This window comes from Lethenteron reissneri, chromosome 56, assembly GCF_015708825.2.
Source record: "Lethenteron reissneri isolate LAM-NWPU_2019-01 chromosome 56, ASM1570882v1, whole genome shotgun sequence".
Lineage (NCBI taxonomy): Eukaryota > Metazoa > Chordata > Hyperoartia > Petromyzontiformes > Petromyzontidae > Lethenteron > Lethenteron reissneri.
Genome location: NC_083834.1, coordinates 5,711,686 through 5,729,185, shown reverse-complemented (window position 1 = coordinate 5,729,185; position 17,500 = coordinate 5,711,686). Strand labels below are relative to the sequence as shown.

General features: G+C 53.4%; 1 protein-coding gene across 3 annotated transcripts in view; it reads left to right on the top strand.

Annotated features, from left to right (window-relative positions):
• Positions 1–9,177: 9,177 nt before the first annotated feature.
• Positions 9,178–17,500, top strand: part of LOC133357082 (serine protease 23-like) — a 21,460-nt gene continuing 13,137 nt past the window's right edge. Inside the window, exons 1-2 of one of the 3 annotated variants that reach the window (XM_061574859.1) lie at positions 9,178–9,985; positions 13,499–13,617. The gene's annotated coding sequence lies outside the window, so the exon portion shown is untranslated. Of the gene's footprint in view, positions 9,986–13,291; positions 13,352–13,498; positions 13,618–17,500 lie in introns of those variants that run through there. The other 2 variants (XM_061574860.1, XM_061574861.1) reach the window with 2 other exon arrangements.

The following is a 17,500-nucleotide window of genomic DNA, read 5'->3' as shown; positions in this document are numbered from 1 at the left end:
GGTAGTGGTGGTGGTAGTGGTGGTGGTGGTGGTAGTGGTGGTAGTGGTGGTGGTGGTAGTGGGGTGGTGGTAGTGGTGGTGGTGGTGGTAGTGGTGGTGGTAGTGGTGGTGGTAGTGGTGGTGGTAGTGTTGTGGTGGTGTGTAGTGGTGGTGGTGGTAGTGGTGGTGGTGGTAGTGGTGGTGGTGTAGTGGTGGTGGTGGTAGTGGTGGTGGGGTAGTGGTGGCTGGTGGTAGTGGTGGTGGGTATTGGTGGTGTTGGTAGGGGTGTGGTAGGGTGGTGGGGTAGTGATGGTGGTGGTAGTGTGGTGGTGGTATTGGTGTGGTAGGTATTGTAGTGGTGGAGTGGTGGTGTTGGGTGGTGGTAGTGTGGGGTGGTGGTAGTGTGGTGGTGGTAGTGTTAGTGGTGGTGTAGTGGTGGGTGGTGGTAGTGGTGGTAGTGGTGGTAGGTGGTGTGGTGGTAAGTGGTGGTGGGTGGTAGTGGGTGGTGGTGGTAGTGGTGGTGGTGGCGGTGGTGGTAGTGAGTGCTTGCGGGTATTTCTCGGCAAGGAGCTGTAAAACTCATCTATCACGCCAACTCGGTCAACCTCGCAGCAGCTCTCGAGCTCAGCCATCAAACAACGACGCTTTCAGATCAGAGGTCGCAACCGGGTACCCGATACCCGTACCCTACCCGATACCCGGCTTCCCGTACCCGGCCGGGTACCCTGGAGCGGCCGGGTACGGGTACGGGTAGGCCGTGAGTCACTGGTGAGTCACCGTTTGTCACTCATTTCCCAACGTCTTGTCTCTTCTCACAATTCAAGTTCCTAGAATCAACCCACCCGCGCCTGCAACATGGCTTCATCCCAGAGGTCGCAATCGGGTACCCGATACCCGTACCCTACCCGTACCCGGCCGGCCGGGTACGGGTAGCCGGGTATCGGGTAGGGCACGGGTACGGGTAAGGAATCAAAACCCGTTTGCGACCTCTGTTTCAGACGTGCTGCTTCTGTGGCCGTCTGGAAAGCTCTTCCCTTCAGATATAAGGAAACAGCTGGGGCGCTTTGATGCCCTTTTAAATCATCATCAAACACATTTCTTTAGAACTGCTTCGTCTTGTTGCTGTGTTTGGTTTGTAATCCTACGCCACGCAACTTCCATTGGCGCGGTTGGCTACGTACGGCGTGAAGGTGCTCACAGCCCACACACGCAAGCAAAGGGTCACGTTCATAGATGTGCGCTGACAAAGCAGCAACCTTGTTGCTGTACTGCTCAGCGGGCTGTGAGCTTGATAACACACGAGGATCTTCGCGTGTTCATCTTCTTGGTTCTTTCGGTAAAGTCACGTAGAAGGAAAATAATAAAAATAAAACATAATAAAATAATTCTCACGACGTTTCGGCCACAACGCAAGCAGCCGTCCTCAGGTGGAGAACAGGTCTGTCGGGGAGACAGCGTCTGTTTAATTTTTACTATTTTATTATTTCAATTCTACGTGACTTTAGCGAAAGAACCAAGAAGATGAATCCCTGCAGTCACGAAAGCTTTAAATCGAAAAAAGATCTTCACGTGGTCCACCAACCCTGCCCCACAATGCCCCACGGTAGTCACGGCTCGACGGTGTATGTTGTATGTATGTTGTATGCATGTTGTACGTATGTTGAACTTCTTTTGCACCGTACGTAGTCAACCGTGCTAATCGGAGGTGCAGGGCGCGGCTGCTGACCCACGCCGTGCCGGCCTTCAAGGAGCAGTGGGCGATGGAGGAGGCCGTGTGCTCCGTGGCAGATGACGGGGAGCTCTGCATGCTGATATGAGCTACCCGTCGGAGGCCGTCGGACTGCGAGGGAGGCGGCGTGCAGAACGAGAGAGTGAGCGAGAGAGTGAGCGAGTGAGAGAGAGCGAGTGAGAGAGAGCGAGCGAGAGAGCGAGCGAGCGAGCGAGGGCTACATAAAGCCCCGTTTAATAAAAAAAAAAATTACGAAATGATGAACGAAACAAAGTGCCGAATACACCGAGCATCTTCTTGTTTCCACTGATCGTAAAAAATAAAAAATAAAGTAAAAAAAAAATAAAAAAAGGGAAGGACACAAAGTTCAAGTTCATGTATCAGGTGTAGCCCTGTGAGCCATTCGGCTCTTGAATCGGGTGCAACCGCAACAAACAAAAAACAAAAACATGAACAAAAAACATCTTAAAGTGAATATGTGACTAAGTGCAAAGAGAAAATCCAAGAAAAGACAGCAAAATATTGCAGAAAAAAAGCACCGTACACCAACGCTGTGTGCAAAAATCCCAGTGGGATGCAACAAACAACAACCACAAGACAACTTAGATTAAGGCCATCAGTCTAACTCTGTACTACAACAAACAAACATGGCTAAACCAACACTTAACACGACAATCAGTTTAATAGAAATGAGTTTCAGTTTTCAGTTTCATTAATTTGGAATAACCCTGTGAGCCATTCGGCTTTGATTCGGGTGCAACCGCAACAAACAATAAAATTACAAGATACATTTAAAATTTACTGTACGCAAATTGAAACATCCCCTACAAAAACAATAAAATCTTCCAGCCAAAGCACCGTTTGTTTGTCAATCTAGACGATGATTTAAAAGTGCACAGCTGCCAATGGCTTCCTAATATCGGATGGAAGAGCGTTCCAGACGGCCGCATGATTATCATCATCAACATCAGCACCATCACCACCATCAACGTCAACATCCCCCACTTCCTCATCACGGAGGTACCTCCTCAACATCACCACCATCAACATCATCATCACCACTACCATCACCACCATCAACATCATCATCACCACCACCATCACCACCATCAACATCATCATCACCACCACCATCACCACCATCAACATCATCATCACCACTACCATCACCACCATCAACATCATCATCACCACTACTATCACCACCATCAACATCATCATCACCACCACCATCACCATCATCATCACCACTACCATCACCACCATCAACATCATCATCACCACTACTATCATCACCATCAACATCATCATCACCACCACCATCACCATCATCATCACCACTACCATCACCACCATCAACATCATCATCACCACTACCATCACCACCATCAACATCATCATCACCACTACCACCATCACCACCACCATCATGTATATAGATGTGTGTATGTATTTTTTACTTCTCTAGCACCCTACGTAGCCAGCCGTACTAATCGGATCTCATCCCCTGGTCACTGGTGACCATTTGCAAACATAAAATAACTCCATCACATTAGATGTGGTTCTACACTTAATTTGGCCAAATCTCTGAAGATGTAAATATCAATTTGGACTGCCACGCAATGTACTTTACTCTCATACGGCAGAGCGGGTGGGATAAATGTTGTAATCTATTGAGTGAAGACATCTCATGAAGTAGCTCCATCCACCACACTTGATGTAAGTATTGAATGCTGCTTGGATTAGCATGGAGTAGGTGTATTCGGTGTAAGGCACTACCACTAGAGTACAATGCACGCCTATCCGTAATAATCCTTTATTATTGTACTCTACATCCTCGTAAGCATATGAAGAGGTTTAGGACGAAACAATGATCCTGGCTCTTCCCAATTAATTCCTGTAACACTGTTCAGATGTTTGAGGCAAGGCTTCGGTGGTACGGCCATGTGATGCGAAGTGAAGAGTCATCAGTGGCCAAGACTGCCGTGCGTGTTGAGCCAGAGGGCCGCCGTCCACGCGGACGTCCGAAGAAGCGATGGATGGATCGAATAAAGGAAGACATGAAGACGGTCAACGCATCCCCCGAAGATGCCCTGGACCGAGCCAAATGGAGAAGATAATGCCGAAAAGCGGACCCTGCGCCCAGTGGCGGCTCCTGCAAAATCTCTCAAGGGGGGCAAATGTCTGGATGATTGATAAGGATAAGGTCCACCCATGCAATGGATAGATTAACAGCTTAAGCATGTAAAGGCAACTTCACTTCATTAATATTAATGAAAAATAAAGTGACTCTTACAATACATCTCCTTGTTTGTTTCTATACTCACTATTATTACAATCCACTCAGTTTCTTTTATTAAATATTCCACTAGGTGGCGACAAATAATATTGTTGACTGAAACGTGCTTACGTATGATGACGTAAGCACGTTAGTGCGAGCCCTCCCGGACGCCATAGAGAATGCATTGGAGCGCCCGCCGTTCGAAAAAAAAACATCTTTGAATGTAAGTCTATGGGGCCACTCGGGGCGATTCTCAGCCAGAGTGAAATCGCCCAAAAAGAGGCGGTACTCCACAGAACGTGACATGACGCTGATTGGACTATATCCAGAGGCACAGTGACGGCTAGCGTGACTCTGTGGTTCAATGACATTGGTGGTGCGTCGCCCAATCGCCCTAATGAAGAAACCACCCCTGCCTGCGCCACAGCGGGAACAACGCTAGGAAGATGAACAGTGTTCACGTTGAAATTATAATCCCTGGATGCTTGACTCTGCGAGTTCCGAATGGACCCCACTCCGTCTCGTGCCGTGCCTCCCCACAGGACAATCGCGATGTTATTGGCACGACGTTTTTGTTTTTTTCCACGGCTCACACAAAAATCACGACGACACTGCGGCTCTCAGAGCCACACAGAACCCTCACAGCAAGCACGGAAACTCCATCGCCGCGATTTGTAAAGAACACAAGCCTCCACCCCCCTCGTCTCATTGTGTTGACATTTAAACACCCACTCGCAGCCCCCACCACCACACCACCATCGCTAACTCACTCGAGCTCCATCGTTCACTCTGTCCTTCTCTCATCCCTCATTCCTCTCCTTCGCATCCCTCCCTCCACTCAACTCATTCTTCCATCCCTCCCTCTCCCCTTCACTCCCTTCCACCCTCCGCCAATTCATTCCACCCTCCATCAACTCATCCCTGCCTCCGTCTCTTTTTTTTTACGATCAGTGGAAACAATAATAATTGTATTAATACAAAATAAATGTAATTCTATTAATATTTATGTTATTTAATAATTTATTTATTTTTACCTATGTGACTTTACCGACAAAACCTAAGAGTATATTATCCTCCCTCTCCTCCCTACTCTCCTCCCTCTCCTCCCTCCCTCTCCTCCCTCCCTCTCCTCCCTCCCTCTCCTCCCTGTCCTCCCTCCCTCTCCTCCCTCTCCTCCCTCCCTCTCCTCCCTCTCTCTCCTCCCTCTCCTCCCTCTCCTCCCTCTCCTCCCTCCCTCCTCCTCCCTCTCCTCCCTCCCTCTCCTCCCTCTCCTCCCTCCCTCTCCTTCCTCTCCTCCCTCCCTCTCCTCCCTCCCTCTCCTCCCTCCCTCTCCTCCCTCTCCTCCCTCTCCTCCCTCTCCTCCCTCCCTCTCCTCCCTCCCTCTCCTCCCTACTCCCTCCCTCTACTCCCTCTCCTCCCCCTCCCTCCCTCTCCTCCCTCCCTCTCCTCCCTCCCTCTCCTCCCTACTCCCTCCCTCTACTCCCTCTCCTCCCCCTCCCTCCCTCTCCTCCCTCCCTCTCCTCCCTCCCTCTCCTCCCTACTCCCTCCCTCTACTCCCTCTCCTCCCCCTCCCTCCCTCTCCTCCCTCCCTCTCCTCCCTCCCTCTCCTCCCTACTCCCTCCCTCTCCTCCCTCTCCTCCCTCCCTCTCCTCCCTACTCCCTCCCTCTACTCCCTCTCCTCCCCCTCCCTCTCCTCCCTCTCTCTCCTCCCTCTCCTCCTCCCTCTCCTCCCTACTCCCTCCCTCTACTCCCTCTCCTCCCCCTCCCTCTCCTCCCTCTCCTCCCTCCCTCTCCTCCCTCCCTCTCCTCCCTCCCTCTCCTCCCTCCCTCTCCTCCCTCTCCTCCCTATTCCCTCCCTCTCCTCCCTCCCTCTCCTCCCTCCCTCTCCTCCCTCCCTCTCCTCCCTCTCCTCCCTACTCCCTCCCTCTCCTCCCTCCCTCTCCTCCCTCCCTTTCCTCCCTCCCTCTCCTCCCTCCCTCTCCTCCCTCCCTCTCCTCCCTCCCTCTCCTCCCTCTCCTCCCTACTCCCTCCCTCTCCTCCCTCCCTCTCCTCCCTCCCTTTCCTCCCTCCCTCTCCTCCCTCCCTCTCCTCCCTCCCTCTCCTCCCTCCCTCTCCTCCCTCTCCTCCCTCCCTCTCCTCCTCCCTCTCCTCCCTCCTCTCCTCCCTCCCTCTCCTCCCTCCCTCTCCTCCCTCCCTCTCCTCCCTCTCCTCCCTCCCTCTCCTCCCTCCCTCTCCTCCCTCCCTCCTCCCTCCCTCTCCTCCCTCCCTCTCCTCCCTCCTCCTCCCTCTCCTCCCTCCCTCTCCTCCCTCTCCTCCCTCTCCTCCCTCTCCTCCCTCCCTCTCCTCCTCCCTCTCCTCCCTCTCCTCCCTCCCTCCCTCTCCTCCCTCCCTCTCCTCCCTCCCTCTCCTCCCTCCCTCCCTCCCTCTCCTCCCTCCCTCTCCTCCCTCTCCTCCCTCCCTCTCCTCCCTCCCTCTCCTCCCTCCCTCTCTCCTCCCTCTCCTCCCTCCTCTCCTCCCTCCCTCTCCTCCCTCCCTCTCCTCCCTCTCCTCCCTCCCTCTCCTCCCTCCCTCTCCTCCCTCCCTCCTCCTCCCTCCCTCCTCTCCTCCCTCCCTCCTCCCTCTCCTCCCTCTCCTCCCTCCCTCTCCTCCCTCCCTCTCCTCCCTCTCCTCCCTCCCTCTCCTCCCTCCCTCTCCTCCCCTCCCTCTCCTCCCTCTCCTCCCTCCTCCCTCTCCTCCCTCCCTCCCTTCCCTCCCTCTCCTCCCTCTCCCCTCTCCTCCCTCCTCCCTCTCCTCCCTCTCCTCCCTCTCCCTCCCTCTCCTCCCTCTCCTCCCTCTCCCTCCCTCTCCTCCCTACTCCCTCCCTCTCCTCCCTCCCTCTCCTCCTCCCTCGCCTCCCTCCCTCTCCTCCTCCCTCCCTCTCCTCCCTCTCCTCCTCTCCCTCCTCCTCCCTCCCTCGCCTCTCTTCCCTCCCTCCCTCTCCTCCCTCTCCTCCCTCCTCTCCTCCCGCCCTCCTACTCCTCCCTCTCCTCCCTCCCTCCCTCTCCTCCCTCCCTCTACTCCCTCCCTCTCCTCCCTCTCCCTCCCTCTCCTCCCCTCCCTCCTCCTCCCTCCCTTCCCTCTCCTCCCTCCCTTCCTCCCTCCCTACTCCTCCCTCCCTCTCCTCCTCCCCTCCTCTCCTCCCTCTCTCTCCTCCCTCTCCTCCCTCTCCTCCCTCTCCTCCCTCCCTCTCCTCCCTCCCTCCACCAACGCATCTCTCCCTCTCATCTCTCCTCCCTCCCTCCACCGCCTTCCACACTCAACACGATTCAGCTCCTCCCACCTGCTGGCCCGGCTAATGTGTCGTGTGTTGTGTGTGTGATGTGTGTGTGGTGTGTGTGTGTGATGTGTGTGTGTAATGTGTGTGTTGTGTGTATGTGGTGTGTTGTGTGGTGTGTTGTGTGTGATGTGTGTGATGTGTTGTGTGTAATGTGTGGTGTGATGTGTTGTGTGTGATGTGTGTGGTGTGTGTTGTGTGTGTGATGTGTGTGTGGTGTGCGTCTGGTGTGTGATGTGTGTGTGTAATGTGTGTGATGTGTGTGTGATGTATGTGTGTGTTGTGTGTGTGGTGTGATGTGTGTGTGGTGTGTTGTGTGTGTGATGTGTGTGTGTTGTGTGTGTGGGGTGTTGTGTGTGTGTGTGATGTGTGTGTGATGTGTGATGTGGTGTGTGGTGTGATGTGTGCGTGTTTTTTCTTTCTCCCCATTTCGCTCGGTTGAACTGCGCTCCCCTGCACCCACGCACACACACGCACTCACACACACACGCACGCACACACGCACACACACCCACACCCACGGGCGCTTGCACACACAACAACCGCCATTCACCACTAAGTGGCGGTGACGTCACCACGACGCCTGTGCCAGGCCATGTGCACCTTGAGGCCACGTGAAGTGTCGAACGCCCGCTGGCAGGAGGTCACGGGGCAGTCCCAGCAGGTGCCACAGGTCGACTGACCGAGATGACCGAGATGACTGGCTGATGCACCACCTGTGCACCCTACTGTGCCAACTTGCTGTGCTTTAGCCACCCGGCTCCGCTCGTTGTTGTGCACACACACGCATACACGAACACACACACGCACACACACCCACACACACACGCAGACACACGCACACACACACGCACACACACGCATACACGAACACACACACGCACGCACACACACCCACACACACACGCAGACACACACACACGCACGCACACACACGCACACGCACACACACGCACACACACACACGCACACACATACACACACGCACTCACACACACACACGCACCCACACACGCACACACGCACACACACCCCCACACACACACACGGGTGAAACCCAGCCAGCCCGCACGCCCGCACTCACTCACGCGTGCCTCCGTAGTTGGGTAGCTGGAGCCCCCCTCCCTCCCTCCCTCCTTTTTTAAAATCCTTTATATTAAGTTCACTTGCGTGCTTGCTTGCGTGCTTACGACCGTGCAAATCTTTCGGTCGTGTTTTAACCCACTTCCCGTGATCCAATCGAGCTGACATTTTGCACACAGACTCGTTGTGTGTGACAATTAATTTTCGTGAAAAAAGAATTTCCAAAATTTGACACTGTTTAGGGAAAACAAATTAAATATTTAATTACCAATTGCTTAATGGTGGCAGGCAATCATCTGACCCATAGGTGGCAGCCATCTCAAGCCAGAGGACGAGAGGACTCTAGCCGCCACGCATATAAAGGATTTAGAGTGAAAAACTTTGTTTTTACGGGTTAATTTTTTTCACTATTGAAGCATCCTTTTTTTTCTTTTTTTTATGATCAATGGAAACAAGAAGATGCTCGGTGTATTCGGCACTTTGCTTCGTTCATCATTTCGTAAAATTTTTATTATGTTAATTTTTTAATTTTTTTAATTAAATTTACATTTTTGAAGCATACTTGGGGAACATCCCCCACTGCACCCCATGATTGACTTCTGCCTGCACGATACTCCACTGGAAGTCCACGTAGCGTGAGAGGTTCATCTTGTTCCTTGCCTCTTTCTTCGCCTCCCACCCTTCGTCCTTCCCTCCCTTTCTCCCTCCCTCCCCTCCCTCCCTCCCTCCCCTCCCTTCGCTGTGGCTGCCAGGGGATTGCCATTCAGAGAGGTTCTCAATTCCACACGGAGGAGCCGCTGCTGCTGCTGCTGCCGCGTATAAAAGTGTGGCGGTGTTGGTTGGCGGTTTGCGGAGACTTTGGCGATATCAACAGCACCTCGAGATTGCGATTTAGAGGACAGAGCCCGGGCGTTGGAGACTGCTCCCACCACCGCCTCCTCCTCCTCGTTCCTCCTCCTCCTGTTCCACACCGCCCCCCCCTCCACCACTCCACTCCACTCCCGTCGGCTATTCATTGCAGCTCTCATTCTCTCGGGCGGAGGCCAGAGATAGGAGAGGCAGAGGAGTGGAGAGAGAGAGGAGGGGGAGAGAGCGAACGTAGACCACAGATTCAACGCAACTTTAGTGAGACACACAGGGAGGAGTGGAGAGAGAGACAGGGGAGAGATACAACGTAGACCACATATTCAACACGACTTTAGTGAGACACACACAGAGAGAGACAGGGGAGAGATACAACGTAGACCACAGATTCAACACAACTTTAGTGAGACACACAGAGAAAGAGAGAGAGAGAGAAGATATTTTAAAAAAAATATTTTTTCGTCGTTCTTGGCTTCAGCCGCGGGGTTGACGTTGCCGAGATGATCGGCTGTCGGTGCGTGAAGAGGAAGCGAGGGGAGTTCGCCCGTTAGGAGGAGGAGTGGGGGGGGGGTTCCGACTCGTCTAGCGGTCGTGACGGGCACCGCTGCTGTCATCAGCAGTTTGGGTGGTGGGTGGTGGTGGTGGGGGGGGTCCCTGCGTCGTTTGGTGCTCAGCGAGGAGCGACACCGGCAAGAGTCACGAGTCACGACGCGGATCCATCCAGCTGACGGCACCGGTGAGTCCATTACACACACACACACAAAGACAAAGATCACCCGTGTAGGCTTAATAGATTGTAGGGGCAAGTGCTGTTAGTGCAGTTCAAAAGAAATTCGTTTTCAAATCTCTTCAAATCAAACCTGATGATGTCATTTAAAAAGACAAAGATCATCCGTATAGCCTTCACAGACTGTTGAGGCAAGTGCTGTTAACGAGCACCTATGAAGGCCGGAACGGTACACGAGGGGAGGTGGGTGGCCAGCACCACGCCCGGCCGCCTTTGTCTCCCCAGTGGCGATGTTTACGCACCGCGCTAGTACTAATTTCAGGCTGAGTCGACCTAGGGGACGCCCAGGACCGGTGCAGATAAATCGTCACCGGGGTTGCCGGTGAACGAGAATCGAAACTCGGGTGGGCGGATTGATAGTGCGGCACGCTAACCGCTGTGCCACCGCTCCCCCCACGCACACAACACACACACACGACACACACACAACACACACACGACACACAGAACACACACGACACACACACAACACACACACAACACACACACACAACACACACACAACACACACACAACACACACACACAACACATACACAACACACATACAACATACACACACCACACACACAACACACGACACACACACACAACACACACACACAACACACATACCACACACACACACAACACACACACCACACAACACACACACAACACACACACACAACACACACAACACGACACACACACACAACACACACAACACACACACGACACACAACACACGACACACACACAACACACACAACACACACACAACACACACACGACACACAGAACACAAACACAACACACACAACACACACAACACAACACACACACCACACACACACACGACACACACACACACACGACACACACACACACACAACACAACACACAAACACAACACACACACGACACACACACGGCACACAATCAAGTCCACAACTCAGACGAAATGTTGGTGTGCTCAGTTGGAAAACTTCTGTGCAATTTTGTCGGCGATGTTCGCCTTGCAAGTGGCAGATTGGATTCCGTCTCCCGCTCAGGGGTGCCTTGTTGGAACAATGAGGGCGATGCGCCAGCAGTAGCCCTAGCATGGGAATTGCAGGGGCTACGCTTTAACCTTTGCGCCGAAACGGCCGTGTTGAGCACTTAAGTTCTCTGTTTAACCCGTGAGTGTGTGTCTGTACGTGTGTGTGAGTGTGTGTCTGTACGTGAGTGTGTGTCTGTACGTGAGTGTGTGCGTGTGTGTGAGTGTGTGTCTGTACGTGAGTGTGTGTCTGTACGTGAGTGTGTGTCTGTACGTGTGTGTGTGTGCGTGTGTGTGAGTGTGTGTCTGTACGTGAGTGTGTGTCTGTACGTGTGTGTGATTGTGTGTCTGTACGTGAGTGTGTGTCTGTACGTGAGTGTGTGTCTGTACGTGAGTGTGTGTCTGTACGTGTGTGTGTGTGTGCGTGTGTGTGTGTCTGTACGTGTGTGTGTGTGCGTGTGTGTGAGTGTGTGTCTGTACGTGAGTGTGTGTCTGTACGTGTGTGTGATTGTGTGTCTGTACGTGAGTGTGTGTCTGTACGTGAGTGTGTGTCTGTACGTGAGTGTGTGTCTGTACGTGTGTGTGTGTGTGCGTGTGTGTGAGTGTGTGTCTGTACGTGAGTGTGTGTCTGTGCGTGTGTGTGAGTGTGTGTCTGTACGTGAGTGTGTGTCTGTACGTGTGTGTGAGTGTGTGTCTGTACGTGAGTCTGTGTCTTACGTGAGTGTGTGTCTGTACGTGTGTGTGTGTGCGTGTGTGTGAGTGTGTGTCTGTACGTGTGTGTGTGTGATACGTGGGGAGCGGTGGTGTAGCGGTTAGCGCGCTGCGCTACGAACCTGGCGACCCGGGTTCGATTCTCGCTCACGGCCAACAACCAGTGAGGATTATCTGAACCAGTCCCGGGCCTCCCCTAGGTCGACTCAGCCTCAAATGAGTACCTGGTGCGGTGTGTAAACATCGCCACTAGGGAGACAAAGGCGGTCGGGCGTGGTGCTGGCCACCCACCCCCTCGTGTACCGTTCCGGCCTTCATAGGTGCTCGCTAACAGCACTTGCCCCTACAGTCTGTTAAGGCTATATGGGGGATCTTTATCTTTGTGTGTGATAGGTGCTACTCGCTAACACCACTTGCCCCAACAGTCTGTGCAGGCTCTACGGGGGATCTTTGTCTATGTGTGTGTGTGTCCATGTGGGGAGCGGTGGCGGAACGATTAGCGCTACGCTACGCTACGAACCCGGCGACCCGTGTTCGATTCCCACTCACGGCCACCAACACCCAGTGACGATTCTATGAACCGGTCATGGACCTCTCCTAGGTCGACTCAGCCTAAAATGAGTATCTGGTGCGGTGTGTAAACATCGCCAATTGGGGCAGACGAAAGCGGCCGGGTGTGGTGCTGGCCACCCACCCCCTCGTGTGCCGTGCCGGCCTTCATCGGTGTCACTCGCTGACAGCACTTGCCCCGACAGCCTGTCAGTGTGTGCCGTGGCACGGCCGAGGCAGTCGCCTCTCAGGGGTGCCGCCGCATCGCCGATGATGACCGCTGGATGGGTACGGTGCGAAAGAATTTCACACACGCCCCGTCAATGGCATTGACATTTGACGGGTCCATCGGTGGGATTGCTAAACCGTTTCTTTGCCTCTTTACTTTTTAGCTTCCAAATACAAAATAAATAAATATCGAAGCATTTTTAGCCTCGCTCAGTTGTTGGCACGTGTGGAAACTCCCCGTTTCTATGGCCGGGGACCGGTTCATCTAGTGTATGTTCGCGTGACGTATACAGGATGGATGTATAGCCTCCTCATTGCGTGCCGGGAGTCCTTTATTCAGCGGTAGTGTAACATTTGGAAATTCCACATTCCTCTGGCATGGATGTACCCCAATATGTAGGTGAAGCGGTGTTGCCCCATCAGTGCTTAGTGAGAGGGATGATGGCCCTGATGATGATGATGGTTGTTATAATGATTGTAATTACGATGGTGCTGATTCCTGAAGTTCATGATAATGAATGATGCAGCTGTTGCCGATACTGAAGATGATCGTGGTGATTGGGATTGAAATGATAACAATGCTGCTGCTGCTGATGATGATGAGTGGTGGTGGTGATGGTGATGGTGGCAATCGATGACGATGATGATCCTCACGACGGCGAAATGTTATCTCCCTCCCTCGCCTGGTATGCAGGAGATCGTGGGTTCGATCCCGACCCTGATGCGTGCATATTTGGACTTTGCGTGTCTCTCTTTCTCCCCGTGGCAGTGTGGATTTAAGTATTAAATATTTTTATTTTATTTTACCAGGTAAGGCACCACTGAGCTGTGTGGCTCTTTTTTTAAAAGCGACCTGGCCACAAATGATAGCCTCAACGAAGTGGCTTATCACGTGGAGATGTCTAGCAAGCAACCAAACACTCTAAACGCGTGTTGATGTTGATTCTCAATGTGTAGGGAAAAATCGGAGGACCCGGTTCGAAACATCCACGTGACCACGGGGAGAACACACGGACGTTCGATATGCAGGCGTCAGGGTAGGGATCGAACCGACGACCTCCTGTGTACCAAGCGAGGTAGTTAACATCTCACCACCGACATTGAATCAACACGCGTTTAGAATATGATCATGATGATGATGATAAGCCCACTTCATTGAGCTATCATCTGTGATAGGCCAGGCGGCTTACCGGTCAAAAACCAAAGAGCCGTAGAACTCAGCGGGCTTTAACGCTGAAAAAAAAAACACACACCAGTGCATTAAAAAAACGAGTTCAGTTTTGACATCGTTTCACATTTCGCGTGGAACGCGGGGGAGCTGCGTTTGTGAGCGAGGTCTCTGTAAATCAATCGAGGCGTGGTGCTTCACGCCCTCGATTCATCACTCCGAGGGCGTGGAGGGTGCCCAGCACAGGAACCTCGCTGTGCTGGGGCTAGGAGCAAGCCCGGTTCATTGCGTGGTACAGCAAAGGGTGGGTGGGGGGGTGGTTGACCTTGACCTCCCGGCCAGCAACACTGATGAATGTTGACCCCTCCACCACCCACACCACTCCCTCCTCTTCCTAGCACGCGTGGAAATTCTCCGGGTTAACCAACTCCCTCCCTCCCTGCCTCCCCCAGCACGCAGCGCTTTGCTCAATCCACTGCTGGATGAAGAGCTCCCAGTTCCATGTTGATGATGATGGGGGTGTGGGGGGGTGGCGGGGGGGGTGCATTTGTGAGATCATACTTCACCACGATTGGGGTAGAGCGTTGTTGGTGCAGTGGAACGCTCGCTGCCCTATGACCCCGGTGACCCGAGTTGGACTCCCAATCACGGCCAACACCGGTGACGACCAATATCGCCCCACCACGACCACTCCAGCAGCCCGCACTGACCAGAATGGTAAAGTATGGTCGAACAAACAACGTGCCTGACATGGCGTTGGGAGATCTACATCCAGCAAGGGGATTTACACTTATTTTGTTTTTGAAATCACAGTTTTAATTGTCATTATTGTTCGTCGTTAATATCTCATTCACAATCAACGTTTTTCGGTGTTGGATCGCGTTATTTATAAATGCGTCGTAACCCTCCACCACCCGACACGGCCAATCGGCAAAAAGTGTCACGTTGACAAAAGACAAAATAGTTCACTGCTTTAGCCCCACCGGTGTGTTGAAGCGTGAAACCACAACATTTACAATTTTTGAGTAGCACGACGTTTCGCTGGTAATTACATCCAGCATCATCGGGCAATTCGTGAACCACCGCACCGCTCGTCAGCCTCGTTACCGTTCCAGCGCGCTGACCGCTGCGCCACCGCTCCTCTCACAATCGCATGCCATCTGTGTCGTTTAACTTAATCGGAATGGGGTGGAGGGGGGGGGGAAAGCAACGTTTGAGCAGCAGCATCACGATCACGATCACCGTCAATCACGGGGGCCGCACGCAATCGTGTGGGTAAACTCAACCGTGGCGCTAAACACACAGCAATACGACCGCACGCGCGCGCTCAGTGAATGAATGAAGACATTCCCCATGAGCACAATGCACAGCACCGGGTGTGGAGGGGGGGGGGGTGCAGAGAGAGAGGGGGGGGGGTCGCGACGATGATTGGACCTCGCTCCGAGTGCCCTCTGGGCTCACAGCGCTGCGGGTTACACGTCGCGCCGCGCACACAATGCCCCCCTCTGTCCGTCAGGCTGATTGTCGGTGCGTCTGTCTGTCTGTCTGCTCAGTCTGTGTGTCTGTGTTCCGTCCGCTAGCCTGTCTGTGCGTCTCTGTCTCTGCGTCAGACTGTCCTGTCTGTCCGACCACCACTCAGTCTGTCCGTCTGTGTGTCAATCTGTCTGTCTGTCCATCAGTCAGTCTGTCCGTCTGTGTGTCAATCTGTATGTCTGTCCATCAGTCAGTCTGTCCGTCTGTGTGTCAATCTGTCTGTCTGTCCATCAGTCAGTCTGTCCGTTTGTGTGTCAATCTGTCTGTCTGTCCACCACTCAGTCTGTCCGTCTGTGTGTCAATCCGTCTGTCCCACCATCAGTCAGTCTGTCCGTCTGTGTGTCAATCTGTCTGTCCCACCATCAGTCAGTCTGTTCGTCTGTGTGTCAATCCGTCTGTCCCACCATCAGTCAGTCTGTCCGTCTGTGTGTCAATCTGTCTGTCCCACCATCAGTCAGTCTGTTCGTCTGTGTGTCAATCCGTCTGTCCCACCATCAGTCAGTCTGTTCGTCTGTGTGTCAATCTGTCTGTCCCACCATCAGTCAGTCTGTTCGTCTGTGTGTCAATCTGTCTGTCTGTCCACCACTCAGTCTGTCCGTCTGTGTGTCAATCTGTTTGTCTGTCCACCACTCAGTCTGTCCGTCTGTGTGTCAATCTGTCTGTCCCACCATCAGTCAGTCTGTTCGTCTGTGTGTCAATCTGTCTGTCCCACCATCAGTCAGTCTGTTCGTCTGTGTGTCAATCTGTCTGTCCCACCATCAGTCAGTCTGTCCGTCTGTGTGTCAATCTGTCTGTCTGTCCACCACTCAGTCTGTTCGTCTGTGTGTCAATCTGTTTGTCTGTCCACCACTCAGTCTGTCCGTCTGTGTGTCAATCCGTCTGTCTGTCCACCACTTAGTCTGTCCGTCTGTGTGTCATTTTTTACGTCTGTCTGCCTATCACTCAGTCTGCCCGCCTACACACCCCATGTGTCGGTTTCTCCGTCCACTACTCAGTCTGTCCGTCTGTGTGTCAATCTGTCTGTCTATCCACTACTCAGTCTGTCCGTCTGCGCATGCATCTGTCTCTCCGTCCATCACTCAGCGTGGTGCTGGCCACCCACCCCCTCTTGCCCCAACAGTCTGTTGAGGCTACATGGGGGATCTTTGTCTCTGTGAGCAGCGTGGAACAGACATCGTCACGTCCACAACGGTGTCCAATCACCGCACTGCAGGTCACGCATCTCGCTCATTCACCCGCCCACCCACTCACCCGGTCACTCATTCACTCACCCACCCCGCTCGCCCAATCGTTCGCTCACTCATTCATACGCCCACTCACTCACCCAGTCACTCATTCACTCACCTACCCCGCTCGCCCAATCGTTCGCGCACTCATTCACCCACCCACTCACTCACCCGGTCACTCATTCACTCACCTACCCCGCTCACCCAATCGTTCGCGCACTCATTCACTCGCCCACTCACTCACCCAGTCACTCATTCACTCACCTACCCCGCTCGCCCAATCGTTCGCTCACTCATTCACTCGCCCACTCACTCACCCAGTCACTCATTCACTCACCCACCCCGCTCACCCAATCGTTCGCGCACTCATTCACTCGCCCACTCACTCACCCAGTCACTCATTCACTCACCCACCCCGCTCACCCAATCGTTCGCTCACTCATTCACTCGCCCACCCACTCACCCAGTCACTCATTCACTCACCCACCCCGCTCGCCCAATCGTTCGCTCACTCATTCACACGCCCACTCACTCACCCGGTCACTCATTCACTCACCTACCCCGCTCGCCCAATCGTTCGCGCACTCATTCACCCACCCACCCACTCAATCGCCCATTCACCCACCTAACCCCCCACTCACGCACCATCTCACTGACTCACTCGCTCACCCCATTCCCACGCACTCATTGAACCGCTCAGCCACCCACTCACCACACTGCAGCTCGCTCCTCTTACTGCTTAGTCCCTGACACCGCTCCACTTTGCAATGCTTCTACTCCCACCACCACCAACATCGTCTCGTCGTCCCGTTCCCCAAGTTCTTACAACAACTTTGCTCAACCCCATCGGTACCTCATTTGCCAGTAAAAAATATGATAATTGGTTTTTTACCCTTTTATCTGGCAACAAAACTGACACCTTTTTTTAGTAGTGCGACTTTTGGCGTCATCTGGTCCAACACCATGTGAGACTAGGCTCTAAGGAAAGCTGTCTCGGGTGTGGACCAATCAACTTCAAGGACAGTGCATACA